Source organism: Eurosta solidaginis, chromosome 4 (genome assembly GCF_040869045.1).
Source record: "Eurosta solidaginis isolate ZX-2024a chromosome 4, ASM4086904v1, whole genome shotgun sequence".
NCBI lineage: Eukaryota > Metazoa > Arthropoda > Insecta > Diptera > Tephritidae > Eurosta > Eurosta solidaginis.
Window position 1 is genome coordinate 271,364,696 of NC_090322.1, and position 23,958 is coordinate 271,388,653.

At 34.5% G+C, this 23,958-nt stretch overlaps 1 protein-coding gene and 1 non-coding gene across 4 annotated transcripts in view; one reads left to right on the forward strand and one right to left on the reverse strand.

Moving 5' to 3' along the window:
- LOC137251479 (broad-complex core protein isoforms 1/2/3/4/5-like) overlaps positions 1–4,392 on the reverse strand; it is a 293,126-nt gene extending 288,734 nt beyond the window's left edge. For all 3 annotated transcript variants that reach the window (XM_067786142.1, XM_067786143.1, XM_067786141.1), the window contains exon 1: positions 4,047–4,392. The gene's annotated coding sequence lies outside the window, so the exon portion shown is untranslated. The remainder of the gene's footprint in view (positions 1–4,046) is intronic.
- A 6,172-nt stretch (positions 4,393–10,564) lies between these two features.
- Positions 10,565–10,636, forward strand: TRNAW-CCA (transfer RNA tryptophan (anticodon CCA)). Its single transcript has one exon. It is a non-coding gene; the product is annotated as a tRNA-Trp (tRNA).
- The last annotated feature ends 13,322 nt before the right edge of the window (positions 10,637–23,958 follow it).

A 23,958-nucleotide genomic window follows, 5' to 3' on the forward strand; every position in this document is an offset into this window, starting at 1 on the left:
GAATAAGCCTCTAAGCCTATTTTTATATTAATATTTCTTTTATATTGACTCCCACGGGAGTTCGTCCATTTGCTTCGGCTACGCCAAGCTTCCTGAAAAAATGTTGCAGTTTACATGTCGACCAGATATGACATTTCCATACGCCTCACGAAAACCTGTCATCGGCAGTTAAATGCAACCCCTTTCAAGTAAGGACAACATTTAGTAAAGTATACATCGCCCTTAGATGGATATAGTTTGAAATAAATCTCGCTTCCTTAAATATCATAATATGACTTTGTCTTTTTTAAACGGTTTTATTTAGCTTGAGTTGACGGGCTGGCAGGTTGGCAGGTTGGCTGGCAGGTTGGCAGGTTGGCTGGCAGGTTGGCAGGTTGGCTGGCTGGCATGAATTTTGTAATTGAAATTTAAATAACTTGCCGATAAGTTACAAGCTCGAAACTTGGAATATAGTTCAGAACCCGTTGATTATGCAATAATAAGAAAAATTAAATAATCAAAAAACATTTTTAAGTTAAACGGTTTTATTGAAAACAATACTTACATTAAGTAGTAACAATACTAAAAGATAGCAAATAATTAGGTAGGTCCTAGGTACTAGTCATCACACTCTTCATCAATCTAGGGCGTGGATCAGACAATTAAATAAACGCGTTGGACGCGTCAAATTTCTATTGATAGTCATAAGTAAGACAAACTGAACCTTAATCAGGTTATGCTACGCCTAAGATTTTTAGAAAGTTCACGCGCCCATCGCTTTTATTTAATTGTCTGATTAACGCCCTAGATTGATGAAGAGTGTGATGACTAGTACCTATCTAATTATTTTCTAGCTTTTAATATTATTATTTCTTCATGTAAGTATTTTTTTCAATAAAAACGTTTAACTTAAATTTTTTTTAAATTATTTTATTTATACTGATATTCGTAAGTCTGAAAAACACTAGTTTATAAAATTATTCCTTGCAACGTTTAATGATAAGTTCAGTATATATTTGATACATATCAGTTGTGAAATAGTTAAAAAGCAGTTGCATTGATTGTAGGTAAGTAAGTAAGTAAAGTACCTACAAACACCCCGCAAAGGTAATCTTTATAAAGTAGAGTTTAAGACGATGCCCCTTGCATAAAAACAAAATCGTAGTTGCGAAAATGCAATGTGGAAGCACTGAAGCCAAACTAAAGATATCTTAGACGCCACAACAAAAGTGTCATATTTTTAGCTTCTCACACATCCATACCCTAACCCACATATACATAAATAGACTTCACATTAGCTTTTTCTGAAAATATGACTGTTGCTTGCATCAAATAAATACGACTTTGGAAGAACATTTTTATCGGTCAAACTTAAAAAGTCGACGAATCAAATAAAATTTTTTTGAAGTTGTTATCGTATTTGCAGTTACATAAATAATATTTGCCTCAAACTCTTTTTTAAAAATTTATCAACTTCATATTCGTCATGGCTGCTTGCAATAGTGTTCGACAAAAAAAGATAACTTACGCCAGGTTTTTCAGTACAAGTTCAACCCAGTTTGTCAGTTAAACTACATTTAGTTTTTATATGCAGTTTTCCAGTCAACTTAACCTGAGCTTAACGGTGGACTTGGCCGAGTTCAGCTCCAGTTATCAGTTATTTGCGTTCGTTCGGAATGGCGTCGAATATACCCAACAAGCATTTGGGATTGAGTACGATTAGAGCTCATATTGATAACAAGTATACTTCTATAATCTCAAGAGTTGGTTTGAAACAGTGGCTCAACTTGAAGATCATAGCATTTTCCGTAAAAAGGGAAACTTTTTACAAAGCAAAAAACGCTGTTACTTAAGTTAGAAAAAAAGCATAGTTACCAATTTCTACACTCAATTGTAAGATTCCAATTCTACAGCATTTTTACGAAAATAAAATAAAACAGGTATAATTTATTTTTAAATTTATAGCGCTTCATTACTGCTACCAACCAAGTATTTATTTCTCAAAATAAACAGCTGTTGGCAATAGTGGTACCACCTTGGAGAAGTATTTTTTTCAAATACAACTCAAGTCAATACCCAGTGCAGGATATCAACTGGAGAAATGTGCTGGATAGTCATTTGAGAACTATACATATTTCAAGATATCCCATAGGTTGGAGAATCATATGAGAATGACCTGGGAGGTCACCTCGACAACCATAAATTTTACAAAATTTTTCAAATGTTGCATTTGGTTGGAATTTGACTAGAGTTTAAGCAAACTTCGTTTAAGCTTAGCTTAACTAACTACTGAAAAAGCCATCCTAACTTTAGCTAATAATTAAAAATAGGAGGGGAGTGAGAATCAGTGTTGATAAATACATATGAACTTCGAAATTTGAAAAAAAAAAATTGTTTAAAAATCAAACCTGGTTTAATCGTTCACATACAATTAAACGCTTCATCTTCGACAATTCATTAAGTCGAGTTAAACCAGTTAGTATTTAATTTACTTTTTTCAGCATACGAAAAGCAAAAATTAAAATTGGGCTATGCATATTTTCAATTGTAGGTATTCGCAATTACAATTATAAACGATAATAACAATAATTTCTCAACAAAGTTAGAAAATGTGTACTATGTTAAATAATTATTAAAATAATGTTCATTTTGGTTCAATCAACTGCTGAGTATAAACTGATTTGTTTTAGCAGACTTTTGATAAACATCTCATAAATTATAATTTATTTGAAGACCCACCTTACCCTACTTCAAAATATTGTTCAAAATCGCCCTTTTTCCGAATATTGAATAACGCCCAATTTCAGATTTTTTTTTGAGCTTTGAAAATACGTTTATGACAAGATGCAACAAAACTAGATAGCTGATGTCAGTAGCACAACAATTAAAAATTTGACGGCCCTCGTAATCCGGCAATGCATTGACATTGGGAAATGGAAAGCGAAAGAAAGGAGAAAATAAAACAGAGGAAATAGACAAGGGAAAGCAGAGGTAATTGGAGGGAAGTTGGGGAAAGTAAAAAAGAATAAGAGGGAGCGTAAAAGTAAGAATAAGGTAATGGTTTTAGAAAAATTAGATCCTAATTAGATGGAACACGGCGACTACCTACCACAACTACATAAACGCAAAGCTTGACGGCAACCGTAGCCAAGCATTGGCTACTTGATTACTTTGAACGCAGCTGCCACAAATATAAATTATAGCAAACGGTAGCGAAAATATTTAAATTATGTTACAAAATTTAAAATTTGTTATAAAAAAATCCAAAATAATGATTATAACTTATATTCCATTTTAGTTTTTATTGACAAAATAAAAAAGATGCCACTCTCTGTAGTTGAGCAAAAATAGATTTGGATTTAATCTGACTACAGCGGCACTTGTGATTGATTGTGGTGTTGCTCTGTCGCTCCGAAAGTAACAACAATCATTAGAACATTCATAAAAAATCTGACAGATTTCGCTTTGTAGCGGTCGTCGTGAGTATAGTCAGGCCTATTAAAATAAGAATAAAAGGTATAAAGGAATGGAGTATGCCGATTAAGGTAAACAGCATGAACGCTGAGGGGTTAAAAGTGTAAAGACCTAGACTGAATGTTTCCATAGTGTGAACGCAAAAGGGAGAGAAAGAACAGGGTGATACCGAAAACCAGAGAAACTTCTGGCGGGTTCGATCATAATGCTGGAAATATTTCCACCTACTATTTTTTTGCCATCAGTTAAATAAATTTACAAGCCTGATTCTTTGAATCATCTTTGCTGCAGATCCTCTTCCACTATACATTTTTACACCATTCACCTCTATTGAATACAACATTTTCGTTTCAAAAAACAAAATTACTATAAAAAAAAAAAAAAAAAAAAAACAAAATTACTATAGATATCACAAAATTCGAATTAAAACGAAGATAATCGGTGTTTGGTTGCAATTGGGTCGTGTCGGTATTGCGGGATTCTGTTGTACACCCATTTTATTTTAGATAAAATAATATAGTTTTTGTTTGAAACTATACCTTATTGAAGTATTTTCACGATGCAAAGTTAAAACGTTTTTCCATTTCACTTACTTTGGGTAATTTTTCGAAGTTATCCGTTATGTTTTTCCACGTATGTTATTGCACCATTCCCTGGCCTTTTTCATTTTTTATATGTCTGAAGCAATTATAATTAACATTCGGCACTCTGCACGCATAATTTCGCGTTTCACTTACAAGGTTTTTCCGTTCACTTAATGATCTGCTCATATTCAAATACTTGCATAGGAAGGGTTTATCCCGCTATATATGTACTTATGTTGAAAAAGTTTCCGCTTATTAACAAACTTTCTTTACGCAGATCAACATTGGACAATCATAGTTTGTAATAAGTTATGTTATTTAGATTTTCCTCAATATTGCACTATAATAGACTTGCTTAGATTCGCATTAGTAAGCAATAAAAGCAGCCACACGACTATGTGATTCCTTGACCCAAAAATCACCTATTTACTTACCTTCGAATATATACTTAAATTAGACTGGTCCATTCAGCATACCAAATGGAGTTCGTGCCTTTCCTCCCATCAGAACTTGACAACCTTCTGATAACATATATGTAGCGATATTCGTTTGGTGACACAGTTTGAGAATACTTTTAAAAATCCGATTTGTTTCTCCTCAAATTGGGCATAAATACAAAATCCTCAAGACATCATCAAATACTGACCAATAAGAGTTAAGACACGACCAAATGGCCACCGTTCATATTCCTGTTACGACCATATCTCCACCAGACAAAATCCATAAACAAACCAACGATACATTGTGAACATTTTTTTTAAGGATAACTCCAATTTCTGCAAATTGTTCGGATTATAAGGTGCATATCTTCGAATGATGGACGAATAAAAACTTTAGAAATTCAAAAATTATAAAGATCTTCAATCACAATGCAACATAAATTACTGACTTGTACGTCCAAAACTTTTCTGAAAAAATTCACTTACTGACTTGTGGCAAAATTTCAATCCAGCATATCCTATTTTGAAAATAAAGGGAAATAAAGCTCAGCTTAACCTTAAAACTTTCAACTAATATTTAGTGTGGTAAACGCTCAACTTTTTCTGGTTAAATTATATATGTACTACGGATGACGATTTTCGAGATCTGCAAGTTCGGTATTGTCCCGAAATTAAGACTTTAGGGATTTCTTATATGGTTTTTGACAAAAATTGCAGAATTAATAAAAAAACACAAGTTATGGTAATTCATGAGTTTGAAACTTTTCGCTGAACTAAAATCAGCTGTTTTATCTAAGAAATATTGCAAACGCATAAGAATAACACGGGGCTAATGATTTTATAACAAGTTTGGTTGAAGTCAATTTAACATTAACGAGTATTCTATGAAAAGTGAAAAAAGCACTTTTTTAAGTACATTTGAGGTAATTTCATTTCTAATTTTTTTCTTTTTTAAGATCATTATTGCAATTGAAAGTACCACTCTCACTGCACTGAAAATTTCATTTTGAGTTTTTAAAAAATCATTCTAGAATCAAAGAAACCGTATACTAAGCTCATGGGGTTTTGCGCAGGTATTGAAATATTGACCAAAATCCGAATATAAATTCAAAAGACAATTTATCGGAGGAAAAGAAATCTTAAAATTTAAATGACTTTTCAAGAAGAGGAGTGGGACTTTCAGGTAGAATAACGATCTAAAAAAATCTATATAGTATTGTCATGACCTTGAGGGTATCTAAAAAATGTGCTTTTTTCACCTTTAGGTACGAATATCCCAAAAATTTGATGTGCCGGGGCTGTTTGGACTACAGAATCGGCTTAATTACGTCGCAATCCTAGAAATTCCGATTTTTTTCTGGTTACAAAATTTATTTGAATTTTTGTCATTCTGTGATATAGCAGTAAACGACGTTTTTCGAAATATTACACACGAATATGCCAAAAACCTGAACCATTGGCAAAATTTTGCCTTTTTTGTTCCCTTAAAAGGGACATATTGGTGGAACAAGTTTTAAATTATTTTAATGAATACTAATAGCACATATGTATCTTCACTTAGAGCTTTATTCGAGATTTAGGCATTTTAGAGGATTTAACGCTAAATATTGCAAGTTTTATTATAGAAATTTAAATTTCGAAACGCAGAAGATTTATGTTAAATATTCAACCATTTCTTCAATTATTGTAATATTTCAGGTGGGGTGGTTGCCACAATTCATATGTCATGTAGTTTTTTGATAGGAAAATATTTTAAGGTAGGAGCAGTTTTTAAATGCATGGATGAAAAATGTTTTTTGAAGATTTTCAAGTTTAGATTTTTGTTACAAAACGTTAGTACAATAAAAAATGTATGAAAATGGAATACTGAGATATGTTTTTGCTTTGTGAAAATGTGTCTGCTTAATTCGAAAATGTTAATTATTTTTGTGCCTGGAAAACTTTACAAAACTTGGAACTGTACATTTTTTTAATATGAAAAAATAAAACATAAAATAAAACTACAGTCGAGACAGTGCAGGTTAAAATATTAGGGGTCCCGGGATCGTCATCCCTAATGTGTACATATGCACATTGTGCCCCCCTTCACAAAGTCAACGCAGCTATACGATTCACAAATTATTGCTGACGAAGGTGAAAACCAGAGAGAAATAGTAAAAGGCCGTGAGCGCGATCGTGAGCACTGATCGCACGCAGTTGATAAACGCCGTTGGTGTGTAGCGGTATGAGGAGATGTTTCTCAAAGAATAATATTTACATTATATTTTTACTGTTCTTATTGTTGTTCAGCAGTTTTTTTATCGTTTTGCTGTTTTGGTGCAAAATTCTCTCAACTGCTAAGGTCATTGACTGTCAAAACTTTTGATTCTGTTTATGCACGACGTACGACCGTCTCTAGCTCCCCTGTCACCGCTGTCATCTATATCGAAACACAGTCGTCTCGTTGCCAGTAAACTGGAATAGTCACATCCATACTTACATTATACATACTTACATATGTACACAGTGTGCTTATATCATTTGTTGTTGCGATCACTGTTTTTTTAGTAAATTTGCTTTGTTTGAGTATTACCAAAATTTTGTTTTACATAGAACAACCCGTACGTGTTTGGCAATTGCCCTTTTTCAGTTTTAAGCGTTCATTAAAATTTTATTTGCATTACTAATGAGAACCACCTAGGGTGCGGAGCAAAGGGCGTACTTAGATGTTGAGTCTAATTTGCGCCTAAATAAAAATTTGCAAACCATGCTCGTATTTGAAAGTTTTGGTTGAGTTATTTAACGTTTTTTAATTATATGCAACGCTATTTCTTTTGAATTTTCGGCTACAATGTTGTTGCCTTGCATTGAATAGCCGAATTTCTAGCCAAACCGGATATGAGGTTCAGTGCATTTGTGACTTGACTATACCATTATTCTCCATTGTTGCTTTGTACCCTTTTTTACGCTTTGCTTTTAATAAAATTTAAAAATGAAATAAAATACGAAAAGCTGTGTAAACAATCGCTGTCATTGACTTCAGCTATATAAATTCACCAAGCGACTTTTGTTTTGAAAATTCGCAGTCACAAACACCTAATTAAAGACAAGAGCCCCAAAAGTCTATTCATGTCGTTGTTTTTATTGTTATTGGTTCAGAGATCTTCAAATGAAGCCATGTGAACTTTTTTGTTAAAAAAGCTTAGGCCAGGCCAACCATTTCCACTTATTATTAAAGGAAATTGTTCTTTCGGAAAATGTGGTAATTATAGTTTCGATTGCTGAGTGGCAGATCACGCTATCTCGGCCACCATTTCAAAAACGCCTTATCTGAGCATAACTTTAATACATTTTGCCGTTGGATAAAGCATTTATAAAAAAACTAAAAAGGGCGTTCTATAACGAACTCTGCAATGGGACGTTTTTGAAAAATATTTAGGGATAGGGCGTTTTCCTGCCGAGTAAGGGTGCTACTCCACTCATTTTCTCAAAGTAGTTAATGTTAGAAAAAGAGTCAAATCATGAAATTAGCTTCATTTGAAAAAAGTTCGTTTCTAAATAAACATAAATAATGCCATGTTGTCGTTAAAGTGGAATATAGCTCTATCTCGTCTGACGCTTCTTCTTTTCCTATATCCGTATTTGTTTGAAAAACATGGAATCTCAGAGTTTTTTCCATAAATTCTTGGGACGATTTGGTTAAAACGTTCAAATTAAATCATCGTAAGATATTGTAGGATATTGCGAATGACGTCGTAAGCGATAAAATGCAAATGACCAACACTTTTTTGTTATGTTCTAAGCTTATCGCGAACTATGTTAAAGGCATTGTATATGATTTTTAAGATTTGATAACTGAAAAATGAAGGAAAGCAGCATCATCATCATTAAACCCTCGGTTTATGTAGGGCACTTTTTGAAATTGTAGTTTTTGTGAACTAGAACTCTAAGATATCGTGTTTTAAATCGTTTGGTGGTGGTAGCGGTGGAGCCTTTTTGAATGGACACCCGAGGCAGAGTTATCCCTTACTCTGTTTACGATACATGTTAATATGCAAAATCACACAAATTTAGAAATGATGCAGATATATATATATATAATTTTTTAAATTAATAACCTTATCATCGGTCCCTGCCATAAACTTATACACTGTTAAAATTTGAGCCTTAATCTGGAACTTCCACGTATTTGACGAGAGCAAATGTAGATTTCACAGAGCTCCGTGAAATTGAAAGCACAGAACTGGGTTACAATTTCAAACTTAAGAAGTGTACACTTGCAGTTATGAAAAAAATGAAAACAACTCTCAATGTTATTGACATTATAACCACTCTGATTTTACGAAATTGCCATAAAGGCAATACTTTTTGGCAATACAATTGGGAGAGAAGCTCGGCCTAAAATCTTTTCGGAGGCCATCGCGCCTTACATTTATTTCTTTATAATTACCTTTTAGCTTTACAGCGAAAAATCGTGCGATTAATCTCAGAGAGAGTAATCCGATTGGTCTCTTTGTTTTCATTGGGGTATAATTGCTTCGCTCTAGTCCCTTTGGGCTACAGTTGGGTATAGTCAGTTTAAAATGAAAAAAAAAAAAAACACGGCAACAAAATGGTACAAAAAAAAACATAATGGATTTGAAACGAATTGTTGAAGAGAAATGAGGAGCCCCATACTGGGCCTAAAATATTAGTACCCTTCGTTCAATTATCGTAGAATTTGCTTATGATTTATTTTCCACAATACCAATACCAAAAAAATAAAAAAAATAAAATATTCTTTTTAGGTAAACAAAAACATATATATTATAAAATCGCTAAGGATTCCCGTACGTATAGAAAGAGGACTGGTCCAACAGTTCCCGTAGTCGAGAATACCCGTAGGTACAATTGGTCTCTTCATAGGACATGCTCAAACGAAAGGGATCACTTCGAACTATATAAAGATATAGCCGCATACTCCTTTGCGTCTTATCCCGAGTTCATCCTTGACTAATCGCGTTTTTTGCAGGGCGATGTTAACTTATTTGTGAAATTTCAACTGAAACCCTTTACCTTTTGATATAATGCAGGCTGCTGAATTACATATCTGCTCCTTGACATTGGTTTTTCTCTAAACTTCTAATTTCTTTGGTGTTAGTATTAAATCTTATTGACGGGTGTGCTTTTCTTTTAAATTTTGCCTTTGAAAGTGGTGTCTCTTGATAAAATAAAAGAAGATGCCAAATTTCTTTGTCCGCTTCCATTTCATTCAAAAATATGATTTTTCATATTAAATTTAGACCTGGATTTTCTTTTCATACGATAATGAAAAAATTATGCTTTAACAACAAATATTACAAAAAAACTACAAAGCGATTCGTAACTCCGTTTTAAATCCCAACTAAACTTGGCTTGAACTTATATTTTTAAAACCAATTTATTTTTGGTTTTCCATATTTCGCTAACTAATACATTTTTGAGTTGTCGCATTTATATAAAAAGACACAATTTAGCTAATTTATTCAACTAAATAGTAGAAATATCTTAAGATTTGAAATTTATGGCAAATTTCGCATTAATGAGGTTCATTCAAAGCCAAAATATTTTCCCTGTTTTAATTTTTTTAAGAAGTATGGAAGTGATTTTTCGTTCCCATTGTTTTTTTGATAATAATTTAAAAATAAAATAAATGTTTTTAATTGAATGCGTTTAAGTATAGATTAGGACAAAAAATTTGCAAAACCACTACTAAACCAATAATTTAAATAATTATGAAAAAATCCCGCTCAAATTTGGCGTCTGAACGCAGTTTAAACTCAACAATTATATACACTCTTTGAGAGTCAACGCCCCACTATGCGCCCTGTTAATCTAATATTATACCCAACTTATGTGCTCGCTTTGACAATTTATGGTTAGTCAACTTTTGTTGTTATTGTTGTCGTTGTTTGTTCCGTAGTTTATTATTGTTTGCATTTGTATGTTCGTTCTCTTTGTTTACTTCGTTTCCATAGTTGTCTGTTAATCATATGTTTTGTTGTTGTTGTTATTTTTAGATTATATTCATTTGTTGTTGTTCAGAGCCGATTCGTTGTTATTGTGGCTTGAGTTAACAAATTCGACGAAGACTCCGTGGCGCAACGGTAGCGCGTCTGACTCCAGATCAGAAGGTTGCGTGTTCAAATCACGTCGGGGTCAATCATTTTAGTTTTAAGACCTTTCTTTTTGTCTTTGAAAACAAGTAATTAAATTAACACAATATACCATTTGAACACAAATCAATATACATATTTACATTGGGGCGTATAACGGCATTTTCAAAAATAAAATTGGAAACAGTTAACGTTGAAGAAAACTTAAAAGAAGCTATATTTCCAAACAAATATATCAAATAAATTGTTTGAAAAATTTGAAACACCTCAACTGCCGATAAGATTAACTTTTTGTTTTAGAAATTTAAGATTCTTCAAGCTTACTTTTTGAAGCTTTAAAATATGAAGATAGATATTGACTTATCTTGTTTTGTTAGTTTTCCGACAGGGTGGATAAATGATGTATATTGGAACGATTTTCCGTCATCCCTTGTCAAATTTGGTTTTGAGACAAACCGATTTCGGCGTTGTGCCATCATCAGTGTCGATTTTCGAAAATCGAAACTGATGATGGCACAACGCCGAAACCGGTTTGCCTCAAAATAGATATTGTTCAGCGCCCTTTAAAACAGCAAAATTAACTTATGTTCATATAGGTACTGGACATTTTGTTTATGAGTCTTTCATTAATATGTTTTAAATACAGGGTGTTGCTAATACAAAGGTACACTTTTTTTATCCATTGGGACTGTTGTTCAATTAATCGCATAAAATTGATATAGCGAAACTGTTCAAACTTAGAACATACGAGGTGTGTTCAGAAAATAACGGGAATTTTCGTTTTTTGAAAAAGATATTTATTTATTCTTCTACATCTATTGATGTTGTCGCCATCAAAATAGTCCCCATTAGATATTATGCACTTGTGCCAGCGTTTCTTTTAATCCTCGGCACACTTCTCAAACTCGATATTTGGGATAGCCTTTAGCTTTTTCGGCGATGTGCTTTTAATTTCATCTGGCTTGTAAAACGACAGCCCTTCAAGGTTCTCTTTATTTTTGGTAATAGAAAAAAGTCACATGGAGCCATGTCTGGCAAATATGGAGGCTAGGGCATCGTTATAGTATTGTTTTTGGCCAAAAATTCACTAACTGAAGTGTGAGCAGGTGCATTATCGTGGTCAGCGCCTGATCAATAGTTCTGACCGCTTTAGTCTAATAATCAGGGCGCGCCCTCATCATGTAAAAAAGACGAGAAGCAGGCATCATACAATTGAAACGTTTTTGCGTTTGCAAATCTTTCAATTAGAGATAGCGCTGTAAATTTTTGCTTACGGGTCGTGAAGCGCAAGTAATTTTTTAGTCTTTTAACTGCTGAAAGTGTTCTTTCGCCGCTGCAGTTGGTAACACTCATTGCCAAACAAATTCTTAATATTATCTCCACATTCGGGAACATGCATGAAATATTAAAAATTTTTATTAACTGCAACAAACCCTTAGGTGTTCTCGCAGAAATATAATGGTCGGCCTCGATGTCAGATTTTAAAAACTGCGCGAAATGGACGAATTCTTCTGCAAAAGTTTCTTCTAAACCAGTGGCATATAGTTGTTTTAACTCACTTGCTTTGCTTCTAATAAATTTACTGTCATCTAGTTCATGCAATTTCCATAAGAAACCAAACTTTGTGTTTACTGTATTATAAATATTTTGCCGATTTTGTAAGTGGACTATAAGACAATCAATCGCTGCATAATAATTACCAATGATGAAAGATCGCCTCCCTTCTAACTCATCGGTTATAGAGGATGACAAGACGATGGAGAACCTCTGCCTTTTTGTCCAAATCTCACCAAATGTTCAGCCATGAAAGGATCAAATTTAGATATAAGCTCAATACATCTAAAAAAATTTCCGTTTAGTGCAGATCCAATAATTTAATTTTGACCGTGAAATGGAAGCCCACGAGAAGCTAAAAACTTAATTGTTCCTTTACATCTTATTTCTTCATTATATTGTTTGACTATTTGCGTATGCAATCGTTGTAAAAGTTTTCTTCTACATACAAATTGTCCCAAACATTTACGATGATCTGGAGAATTGTCGTGATCAGTTATTAAGTTGGAATTCTTCTAGTCATTAAATCCACTTTTCGTAAATACGGACGTTCCTCCATATAATTTGCTAGCACCACTAACACACGACCTGTGGATTCTGTGTATACTAACCAGCTTCTCTTCACAATTTCGCCATTAACAAGTTTTATCTCAAATATGTTTTTCGACAGAAATCTTTTTTGATTTTTATAAATGGATTTTCTTCAATTACAATTTCGTCTTCGTTGCAGATCGTTGGCGTCGCTACTATAGGGCTAGTGTTAAATGGAGAAACGGAGAACGAACAAACCGCCGCACAGTGTTTCGTGTAGAACAAGCTAGCTGGACAAAATTATTTTATGAGATTTTCCGTTTCATATGCAGTCATTTATTACAACTTACTTACTTACTTAATTGGCGCTTAACCGTCTAAACGGTTATGGCCGTCCAACAAGGCGCGCCAGTCGCTCCTTCGCTCCGCCAACCGGCGCCAATTGGTCACACCAAGGGAGTTTAAATCGTTTTCCACCTGGTGCTTCCAACGGAGTGGGGGCCGCCCTCTACCTCTGCTTCCATAGGCGGGTTCCGACAGAAACACTTTCTTGGCCGGAGCATCATCTTTCATTCGCATAACATGGCCTAGCCAGCGCAGCCGCTACGTTTTAATTCGCTAGACTATGTTGATGTCTGCGTATAGCTCGTACAGCTCATCATTAAATCTTCTTCGGTACTCGCCATCGCCAACGCGTAGAGGTCCATAAATCTTTCGAAGAACTTTTCTCTCGAACACTCCCAAAGCCGCTTCATCTGCTGTTGTCATGGTCCATGCTTCTGCCCCATATAGCAGAACGGGTACGATAAGTGACTTGTAGAGTATGATTTATTTATTTTATTACAACTACGTCATTTTTTTCAGCAATATGTTCTTTATTTTTATTTTTTTTTCCAAAATTTTACTTCAATTGAATGGACTACAAATCTCAATACTCTAAAAAATTCTAGAAATTCGGAAAAAAATTAAAATTTTTTATGAAAATTCGTCGAATTTTTCAAACATTTTTTAAATATAATTTAGTTTTTGTTATAGATCGTGACAAATTTTCATATGGGAAATTAGTTAAAAAAATTTGCGAAAGCGAAAATTGTAAGAATTGTCCAAAAAGGGGTGTCTACTTATTTATGTGAGTAACTGTACATATGTACAAACATATTTTGTATTTATTTGAGTATTTATCCTGGCACTACAATTTTTACAAAATTATTTTATAGTAACAGTCAGGAATGTAAAAGTAAATTACAATAATAATAATAACAATGTATATAATTAAATTAATTATGTGAAAATTACTTATTACAAAAACTTAAAAGTAAAGTATCATACACAGTAGAAAAGACTATAGATTTAAATTAAATAAAACCTGATCCAAGAAAAGGTTATAGGGTAGGTTATCTTTTATAATTATGTTATTATTCGCTATCATCACTTTCATTCGATGAGTCACTTGTGGAATAGTCATGAGCATCAGCAACACTACTGTGAAAGCTTGAAACAACTGGGGTATTTACTGACTCCTCAACATTATCGGGGGACAGTAAATTTAAGACTTCTGAAGTCAGACTTTAAAATTTTTTCTTAGGTATCTCCCTAAAACTGTTAACTAAAGGATTCGATGTTATAAGCAACATATTCATAAGATCTCTATTCGTGGCTTCACGCGACTGCTTTTGTGTGTTATCATCTCTGAATCGTCTCAAATCTTTGTTACGGGCTTCCTGTGCTTCCTCAGAAAGTTGACCAATAGGTAAAATTGCTGATTTTATAATATCAGTACTATGCACTAAGATTTTATGAACTGTAACAGGCATATTAAACCATGGACCGTAATCTCAGCACTAGCCTCAGAATTTTCGAAAAACCTACGAGCAGTATTGCCGTCATTTGTATTGCCGAAACCTGGTTTTGGTTTATCTACTATCAATCCAAGTTGTGCATTATTTACATATATTACATTCAGGTATTGGCGTAGATGCTACCAAATGGGGTTGTTTTGTGTAGCGTCCCTGTGTGGTTATACCTGCATTAGAATTGCTTTGTATGTACCTGGTTTTATGTCTTGGTGACTGGTGCGGTAGGTTGTGGCAGGTTGAAGTCAGTGATCTTCGCCGTTTTGCTTTTGGTGTGCTCTTGTTGACCTTTCGCGTTTATTTTTGTGCGTTTTATGGCTACGTGTTTGTTCCCTGTACCTAGGAATTGGTTTTGCCGTTTGTAGATCAGCTTTAATGGTTCAAATATCTCGTCGGATCTGGTACGTACATACATCCTATTTTATTTGTAGAGATAACTAAATCTGCAAAAAAAAAATTAAAAATAGGTATGCACAGAATTCGTAATGGTTTTTTCTTTCGACTATTAGAGAATACTTGCGACTATAACATATGTAAAATTTAGCCCGGATGTCTGCGGATGTATGTAACTTTTTTGTCCCTAAATATAAAAATATAGAGAAAAAAAGCTTTTCTTCTTAATAACGGAATGTTAAAAATATTAAAAAATTTTACTTACCTTCGAGCTTAGAATCCATCAAAAAAATTATATAAAAGTGTTCACTTAAAATAAATATGAAGCTTAATATTCAACAAGAATTTTGCAAATTAATCAATGCATTTTACGGCCACTCCTACCTTCTTACTTCAATTACTCAATATATATGAGCAAAAATATCAAAAAAAAAAGTAAAAATCCCGTTATTTTGTTTGCTTTCTTTCATTCCTCATTACATTTTTCTTGGAATAAGAACTTTGTTTTTGTCCAGCTAGCTTGTTCTACACGAAACACTGTGCGCCGTAGAGGGACCAGGGAAAGAAAATTTTGGCGATAGTGCAGTATTCATCACCGTTCCGTTGCTTTCTGCACAGCTCGTAAAAAATGTTTCTAGTTTACGAGTATGTTTTAAAATGTTTTCTATTTTCTTTTCCTTTTCTTTTTTTCTGTATTCTATTCCACTTGGCTTTTTTACTATCGAACTACTCTCGTTACTGCTCATGGTCTTAAAAAAACACAATCACTAAGGGAAGGACAATAAATATCAATCAACAAAAACGAATATACGCGAGCGCGTGATATGACGGACGAGACGGACGACGACTAATGAAAGAGATAATACAAATAAATGAAGCACGGCAACAAAGTATATAAACTTTATAAGACTTAAATACCGGGGATTCCCCGCACGTCGTTGATGTGTTTCATTGTGCGCGGCAAGCAGCGCTGTTGCCAGCTCACTCACACGTCAACCACTGACCGATTCGAGTGACTAGCCAGCGCGCTTTTTTAAATTTCAAAATTTATTGTTAAAATCAGACACTCCCAAGCATTTTCAGTTTACAGCGCATTAGTTTTAGTGTTTTTTCTCGGTTTAGTTGAAATATGTAGGGTATATGTAATTAAACTAGATTTATAGTGCTTGCGAAGATGCTACTGCATCGAGCCTCTCCGATCCTCGCGCCCTAGTCTGCAGCCTAATTAGCCTAAGGGTTAATCAGGCCCTGATTCAGGTGCAAAAGCCCTGAAAAGCCGCACTTGTCGAGCTTTTTTCGGTCTTGGCGATCCAGAATGCCTCCGCTGTTCTACTCATTGCAGACTTACCGTAGGTATTTTTTAACATTTCGTACACTTTGTTACACTTTATTTCATTCTTTACGCAAAATTTGATACAAATCCTTTGATAAATTTTTTTAACAAACGAAAATCGCCGACCTCATAAAGACACATATAACCTTAGCAGCTCTCACTGACAAAGTAAACAATGAATTCAGCTGAAAATTTTATCATACATCAGGGACATGTGTATCAACATTATAAAAAAAATTTAACAATTGGACACTCCAAACCCCCAAAATTAAAAAAATCCCCTTATTTTCTGAACACACCTCGTACTACAGAAAACATGATGACAATGCAACATGGGCACAAAATTTTTCTACACGGTTAGAAAATTGAGTCTATATTTTAAACCATTCATCAGTTTAAGCAATCATCTCAATTAACTGTCGCTACAACAACAACAACAACAAGAACAGGCAATTTACAATGTCTCACATTCGCTGTATGCATTATGCTTTATTCAAATTTTATATTGAAAACCATGGAAACAACTCAAATCTCTAAATTTTGCATGTATACGACTTTGTTGTGAAATGCCCAATTGTTTTCTAATTTTATGCGGTTTAAATTTTATACTTCACTGCAAAATATGTCTAAAATATCAAAATTATTTTAAAAGAAAACAAAAAATGTATATGTATAAAAAACTTATTTACACTTTAGGGCTTAAAACAGAAACTCAAAAGTTTAAACTTGGTGCTGAAAATTTAAAAATAAATAAAAAATGTAATTTGTGAAAATTACTTCAAGTCATATAGCGTTTTCTTTTCTGGCAAAAGTGTTACTCTTTTTGTACTCCGTGCAAGGGTTGTAAATATGTTTTCTTTTTTTCTAAAAAGCAGGCAATGCCTGCTCGTTTTTTTTTTTTTTGAGAAAATTGCTGCCTGCTCGCAACGCAAAAGCGTTAAACTTTTAGTAGTTTTGGCGCTGGAGTCACTTCGAAAGAACGTACGTTGAGAACTTTCCTGCCACAATGAACGCAAAAAGAAAACTCAAATTTTGATTTTTTACATTCAAAAATAACGGATTTTTTAATTTAAAAAAGAAAATACTTTTGTAAATTGGAGCTGCTTAATTAAAAATAGAATGAAATCTAGCAAAATCAGAAAACTACAAGGAAATTGACTGACAACGCAAACAAACCGTAAGTTTTTGAACTCCTTTTGCATTGCTTTGGTGCTTCCGTTGCCTTGTTAGTGGAATGAGAACATAGCCATGGAGACGTGTGTGTTCAAAGTCAATTATTGACGCAGCGCAAATGCCAAAACGACTCAAAAGTCGAATGTGTTCGGGCCTTTACTCTGCACAAAATGACGCTGTGGCAGTGTAACCCTGCTAAACCAACTGACCGTGACAATTTATGTTCGCAACTTCACAAATTTTTTGCCAAGACAATTGAAATGCAGGCAATACTTGCTAATGAATTTTTATTATTATTGACAGCGCTTTTGCGAAAATCAGCTGGTACACGGGGTAGCCATTTATGTTCTTTTCATGCACTATTAGAGTTGACAATAGGATTAACTCTATTAAGGCTTTAAGAAAAAAATAGTTTTCACAACATTTTCTTCTAAGATCGCGGGTTCGAATCGAGCTCAAGGCCTAACAATAATTTTTTATCATTATTTCTTTTACTTATGAAGTGTTATGATATATCTTGATTCACAGATTTGAAAGCTTAGTTAGATACCTACTACAGCACACGGCTTTGATTTGGGTAACGTCTACTAAAAAGTTTGGTCCTTAGACAAACTTCTGGTAGCACTACGGACTCATTCAGTCTATGTGAGGTCCTCATGGATTGGTCAATTCAACCTAACTTAACCAAACAATATATTTCAGGTTAATGTCACGAGAGTAGTCGCTGTCTTTTGGCAGCATTTAAGTATGATTTGTCCTAAGGAGTTTCGGAATTTTTTCGGTGATGTTTCGGTACTGTGACCGCTTGTTCTGTTAGTAAGTTGCTAAAAGGGTTTGTTTAGAATCTACGCGAATTGTTATTTTAGATGCAATAAAATGTGTATCGATACTTACTTTTTATTATATAGATTTTATAGATGCCAGTTACAATCCACATCCAGTGTTTTCATGTGACGAGTTACACGATTACGGATTGTACAATTCCATAGCAGGATACATTCATATGCTTCCTCAGTAATCAATGTAGCAGTTTTGGTTACATATTTTTGTTGGGCCTTAACTTACCTGTTCATGGGTCAATCCAGCTAAAATACACGTCGCGGAAAAAAAATTTAACTAAGCAGTAAAAAATTGAATATCCTCTACAGGTATATTAAATTTATTGTTCCATCGAAGCTAAAATAATTTGTTACATCGAAGCAGCCTATTCAATAAAATACTTGCTGCAACCAATTTTAAGAAGAAGTGATTTACGAACAAAGGTGTGTAATTTGTAGTCTTTTTGGTTTAATGATTTTTCGAGATGGTAGAGAACAATTTTCCTTAATTATGTGTGAAATTTGGAGTTAACCGATTTCGACGTTGTGCCGTCTTCAGTGTAACTTTTCGCTCTCTTTTGTAGTCCCATCTGTTAAGCTTAGAAAATTACAAATCTATGTTTCGTTTTTCGTTAGTTGTCTATCAACCTCGCCACCAGGTCTACAGTTGGGATGTGCAGAAGGGCTTACAGCGCGGCTTTGTTTTTGAACATAGTTTCTATTAAATTAGTTAGAGATGGGTCCCAGTCATGAAGGAGGAGCTGATATATTATTATGGACTTCATCTAGCCCAAGGGGCTTCATTGTTACTTACGATGACTTCATCTGTCAAATTGTCGTCCACGGTGCTTCTCCTTCATTATTTGCATGCGCCTTTGAGCTTATAAAAAAGTGGTAACATTTTTTTTACTTAACTTCAAATACAAAATAGAACAAACGTTGACATCGAAATTTATCCGATTTCCTTTGTAAAGAAGTTTGAAAAAGTTTGCTTCATATAAAACTGGAAGCACCAAATTGAGCAGCTTAACAGCTTTAAATGTGGCCGCGGTATGCATGCATGTCGGAAGTGCGATTTAATTTCATATACACAAAGGTTCGCCGTGCTAGAGCCGGAGCGGGCCATATAAATATCAGCAGAGGACTGCCCACATCCCACTAAAACTATGTGGAGTGATTTTGGGTTACAAAAACAACAATAGAGAAGTTAGCCCTAAAATCTCTTAGGAGGTTATCGCTCCATTTATTTTTTTATAATATTTTCGGAGTATTTGATTGCAATCACGTTTTGCTTAGAATATTTTATTTCAGAATCGTGGATTGCATAAAACTAACAACCCACAATCATTTGTATGTATGTGATTGTAATCACTTTGCTACAATCATTGATTGCTTGCATGTATGAGCTATAATCATTGATTGAAGCCATATCTCTGCCACAATTACTGATTGTGCAAAAATTGTTATTTATTAAAAGAAATGCAATGATGATTACAAATTCTAAATGATTGCGTATTAGATGTTTGCTTTCAAAGTATTTGATTACCTCTCCAAATTCATTGCAATCATGTTGACTGTAAACGAGTGCTTACAATTAAGTTAATAGTGGATATAAAATTTTACAATCATAAAAAAATCAATCAAAATTTGATAGCAATAGTTGATTGCAAAATGATTGTGGATTGTATATTGCAAACAAATAAGCAGGACAATATTTGATTGTACATCAAATTGATTGTAAATTTTTACAGCTTTGATTGTGCATAATTCTTTACAAAGCCCTCATAGATTTTATGCATTTTATTCGGCATATGTACAGGTTGAACACAAGAAGGGCATAAAATGATTAAATTACTTTCATAACCAGTGCCAGCACTTTTGTTAGCAGCTCAGAATAGAGGCACACATGCAAGTTTGTGAATATTTCTTACGCCATCTGTCAATGTAGTTCTTTTTTTATTTGTTTACTCTGTTTATAGGGCAATGACCGCCAAAGTTTTGTTGCTGGCCTTGTTTACTTTGGTACAAACTTTTCTGCAATAATGCAATTCATTCAAACTCGCAAATGATGAAAAATTTAATTGAATTCAATATTTGCAAATAGCAATATAGATACAAAGTTTTTATTAAAAAAAAAAAACACCTCTCCAATCAGCCTTAAATATTTAATTTACAGTCAGTCAGTCCATCACCTCATTTAGTTTTTTGGTCGCAGTTCAGATGAGCTTGCGTGCCTTGGCAACCGCAAATGAAGAACACTTCAAAACAGTTATGAGATGCAACAAAAAATGAAAGAAGACATCAAAAAACGAAGGATCATATCAATATCAATAAAATTAAAAAAGACAAGCAACAACAACAAAATTGCATGTTGCCGCTTACGATGACGCCGTGTGGCATTGAGTTGTGGTGGTGGCCGCAATGACGTGTGAAGCCAACAAAACAACAATAACAAAACTACGTGTAAGTTAGCATGTCTGTTTAGACGCTTTTTCTTCATTTACCGTTATGTGGCTTTGTGCTTTTTTTTGCATATTTTTGTTATTTTCCTCACAATTATTACGTAAGCCCAACTGGTCGTACCTTTATGACTACAAACACCATGCAAGCAGCCAGGCAAAACACAAAAGAAAAAAACGTAAGTGGCAAACACGTTCTATTTGCACCTCTCCGCTGCAAAAGCATTTAATCGACGTGCAGCTGCCATAATATGCAATATGCGCACTAGCGGTACACCTTCAGTGTATCCTTAGAAATGCGCCACAAATAATGCGGACGGCTAATTACAGCACAACAACAACAAATTAGTTAAAAAAGAGTTAATAAAACAGGTGTACCATGTTGCAACATTCCATAGAAACTAACACAAATACCAACACATTAACTTCAGTCTAAAGCGTGCATCCCGTTATGTTAGTTGTGGTGCTAAAGTCCAACATGGTGTTGGTCGGTGTTAATATGGCTGCGTGCCGAATGAAGCTTAAAGTAATGAGCTAACATTAAATAATAATTTATGTGTGGAATATTAATTAATTTGCCACATCAACCATCTAATTGAAATAATGCATTTGTGGAGCAACACATACTTATTTAGAGGTGATGCTTTGTTGGTTTACCACATACACCCATACACCCACACACACATACTGATAGTAAATAGTAGATGCAGACAATAGTTGAGATAGACGATCATGTAGAGCTATTGGCTCGTGCTCTATGCTAATGTTGTATGTTGCATGAATTTGTTGCTAATTGTCGGTCATTAAAATTAGCTTTTCTGTGAGCTTTGGTGAGAGATGCCAACAGCAACGGATGCGCGTGAATAGTGGATATTTTATGATTTAGTGTTAAGCACATTAAGCTGTAGAAGCACTTGAAGTGTTACAGACCCAATAGTTGCATGGAAACGTATGAACTATGTTATACTTAGTAAGTTTTTGTACAGAAATTCGGGCTTTAATTATAACCTACAATTTCCACCGGGCAATTAAAACAAATTTGAATGAATCTGTTGTCAGAAGTCATAATTGCCTAAGTCGAGATAGGATATTTTGCTAATTCATTTTTGATAGCTTTTTTACCTACAAAGAGGAGTATGACAAGACCGTCAGAAACATTCATAAAAAGGCGTCGGACCACTTTGCTAGGAATTGTCCGGTGAATCCATTTCTGAATACCCTGAACTCGCAGTTGAGGCAAGCAACCTCCACAGAAATACGTCAGTCTAGTTCACCTTCAATCTGCATACTGTAATAGGTAAAACTCTTACTAATCCAGAATCAGCCCCGACATACATAATGTATATATTTGTAAGGTCGCCCACATCACACAAACCATCTTTTCAATTGCAATGGGAATCACAACGCCTCTAACACGCCCTTTCTCTTAGGCCCAACCCTATTGAAACTGCAAGTTTCCTCGGATCCCAGTTAGAGGACATTGATCACAATTAGTGAGTGGTTGCACCTATTGGATGGGGCTAACAACAACAACCAGAACCAAATAATTCTAGCTATTCAAAAAGACGGTACCGTACGGTGTGATAATAGTTCAAAAGCTGATAACAGTTTGCTTGGCATCTGCTCTTCGAGATTTCCATGTTCTAAAAGCTACAGTAAACGTGAACCTGGTTCTCATTTCTAAAGCTGCACATACAGCCAAAGACAACAGGTCAGTATTTCTATCACCACTTATTCCAAAAATAATACAAATTTTCCTTCAAGAACATTAAAATAAAGGTCAGATACACCGACTTGAGATGAACAGTTGACTCTGTACTTGCATTAATTGATTGTATGCTGAGAAGTAGAATCTTTTACTCAGTCCGTTTGGTTGTGAAACATGTTTTGTTAATAGTATGGACCCATTCAATCTATATGAAGCCTTTGCTGACCGGTGAGTTCAACTTAACCTAACCTATTTGACTTTGGGCGCGGGAGTGATATGCAAAATGACTGCAAGGGCAACCTTAAGAGAATGCGTTCACCGTACTCTCGATTGATATCAGCCATATTATATAAAACGCAGTCATCACAGCCACGTAGGTATGCCGTTGTAGTTTGAAGGAAAAGAGCAATCAATATAAAGTTCAGAGGTAGCAAAGGCTAGCGCAAATTAGCTGGGCCTAAAGATAAACTCTCATCAGTTGCCTCTGCATCTGTTCGTCCAAAACTTGGCCCCAAAAAGCGCTCCCGGCTCAGTGAGTAGAACTCTGTGAACTAAGAACACGCATCAATATTGTATGACATGAAAAGGGCAGGACTTCACGGTACGAAAACTTACCTATCGTCTTACATGAACTAAATCATGTTATTTGTTGATTTCCAGATACAGAATACAGAAGAAGGAGTTCGATTAAATGAGTGAAAGTGTACCGCATACGATTCAAAAGTCGACGTTTTTCCTGTAATCCAACCGGCTGCCTACAGTGCCTGTCAAGCCAAAATCTTTGCCAAAGAGAGAGCATCTAACTGTTTTAGAATACTGAGTATTCAACGGCGAATATGATAATCTGTTTTTACAGCTTTGCTGTCCATATAGCTATGTATAATAGGGCATTATGCTAACTCAGGGATACTGTGAAGATTGCGCTTACCAATAAATCCTCTCTGTAGAAGCAGTCAGGGGAGCCACCAACTTCGATACAGCTCATTAACACATCTACTTATCGCTTTAAGACGAAGGAAGAAGAAGAATCGATTTTTCGGAAAATCGAGGGGTTTGATTAACTAAAAATCCAGTTATACGACACCTGGCGCTTACCGAAATAAAAAAATGCCTCTAAAAAGAAATATGGAAAGTCTTCCAATCACGCCCTCCGAAACTAATATAACTAAGAGGGTGGTACTAATCGTCAGTGTTATTTACGGATCATATTTAACTGGCACTATTAATATTGTTATGTCCTATGAAGTGGTAATTAGCCTGCACCGCAGAAATATAGAAAACTTTCTTAACTGGTTCAGTCTGAGATAGCTCGAAGATGGTTGGCGACTTTGACTCATTAGATTAATTATAATTAGCTCAGACTTAAGCACTGCCGGCACAAGTTTGGCTGCTAACTGTCTAACTTTGCATCCGATTAATATCAGCTCGGACCTAGTTATAAAACCTGTAGTGTGAAACTAGAAATTTGCGTGACAGTGCACCATTTTTTTGCACGGAGCCTTGCCAGCCTTCAGCAATAAATTTAAAATATTTGTTAGTACCAATC